Source organism: Mandrillus leucophaeus, unplaced genomic scaffold (assembly GCF_000951045.1).
Source record: "Mandrillus leucophaeus isolate KB7577 unplaced genomic scaffold, Mleu.le_1.0 Scaffold122, whole genome shotgun sequence".
NCBI classification, from domain to species: domain Eukaryota; kingdom Metazoa; phylum Chordata; class Mammalia; order Primates; family Cercopithecidae; genus Mandrillus; species Mandrillus leucophaeus.
In genome coordinates this window covers 5,390,996-5,392,765 of record NW_012100543.1, presented here as the reverse complement: position 1 = coordinate 5,392,765, position 1,770 = coordinate 5,390,996, and the positions used below count along the sequence as shown (strand labels likewise).

Below are 1,770 nucleotides of genomic sequence, written 5' to 3'. Positions count from 1 at the left end.
TTTCAGTCTCATTCATTATCAAGATTTTGCTACCATGATGACATATTGTTTTCCCATTAAATTAGAAAAAAAAAATGTCTGACAAGAACAAGTATTAGAGAGGGCATGTGGTAAGAAGAACACTCGCACACTGCTGGTGGGAATGTAAACACATACAACACTTTGGAAAACAATTTGGCATTACCAGCGACAGCTGAAAACCCATGTCTTATGTAAGACCCTGCAATTCCATTCCTGGATGTATACTCTAAAAAATATTCTTGCCTTTCCTCAGCTACCATCAAGGTGCTCAGTCCTTCCGAGGAAGCTAAGGCTGTGTTAGGGTGAGGTCCTCACTTCATCCGGCGACTAGCACCGCGCCCAGCAGTGCCAGCCCCACACTCGCCTCCGCCATGGCCTCCATCTCCCAGCTCGCCTGCATCTCCTTGGACCTCATTCTGTACAGTGATGAGGTGACCGTCACAGAGGATAATGTCAATGCCCTCATTAAAGCAGGCAGTGTAAATGTTGAACCTTTTTGGCCTGACTTGTTTGCAAAGGCCCTGGACAACGTCAACACTGGGAGCCTCATCTGCAGTGTAGGAGCTGGTGGACCTGCTCCAGCAGCTGGTGCTGCTCCAGCTGAGGAAGAAAGTGGAAGCAAAGAAAGAAGAATCCAAGGAGTCTGATGATGACATGGGCTTTGGTTTTTGAGTAAACCTCTTTTATAACGTGTTCAATAAAAAATTGAACTTTAATTTAATTTAAAAATTAAAAAATACTTGCATATATATACAAGACCCAGTGTAAGAATGTTCATAGGTGTATTGTCTGTAATTAAAAAACTGAGAACAACAAAAATATCCACAAACAATGGAATGGATTAACGATGTCATGCATTTATACAATGCACTTCCATTTAACGATGAACATTAATGAAACCCTGTGAAATGCAATAGAACAGATGAATTTGAAAAGCATACTGAGTGGGAAGAGACTTGAAGTGCATAGATAGTATGATTCCTTTAATATAATGTTTAGTCGGGCAAAAAAAAGCTACATTGTGTATATACGCACACCACGAGCATGCGGTGCACGGGCACACACACACACAGGTGGTAGAACTATAAATAAACAAGGAACTGTTTACCATAAAATTTTTACCGCAAAAAGTAACCATGGATGTGGTTACTTTCAGGAGATAGGGAAGGGGGTGTGACCAGGGAGAGAACACCCAGGGGGCTGCTGGGGCCATCCCGATGTTCTAGCTCTTGCATGGGTGATGGGCACACAGGTGCTCACTCCAAATGTATTTATTTTGCTCTACATTGATACACTGTGTTCTTCTGTATGTGTTTGTTATATTCCACATTTTAAACCAAAGTTGAGATGTGTGTGTGGTTTTCTCAGGGTCAAGGCGCTAGTTCCTCACACATTCAGACAGGGCAGTGTGTCACCAAGACCTGGTGTCACCTGTACTGTGAGGTCTCCCAGATAATGCCTGTGTTGCTCTGCCCACTCCTCTTTCTTCCCTTCTGCCCAGTGCCCTTCGTCTAGGTGTCATCTCTCCTTCTATTGCCTAGAAAGACGATTTGCAAGACCCTAGTTTGGAAGTAATAATAAAAGAAGCAGATACGGTTTCGTTCTCTTTCTGTTATTGCTGTAATAAGCCTCATCTGGAGACGTTTGGATGCCCATGTCTAAAAGGAGAAGGCCAGGTAGTATGGGAGATGGCAAAAAGGAAAGCTCCAAGATTACTATTTCAAAGTTTTATCTCATCACATATATGTC

The 1,770-nt window shown here is 42.8% G+C and overlaps 1 pseudogene; it reads left to right on the top strand.

The window, feature by feature from the left end:
* Positions 1 to 392: 392 nt before the first annotated feature.
* Positions 393 to 693, top strand: LOC105533094 (annotated as a pseudogene).
* The last annotated feature ends 1,077 nt before the right edge of the window (positions 694 to 1,770 follow it).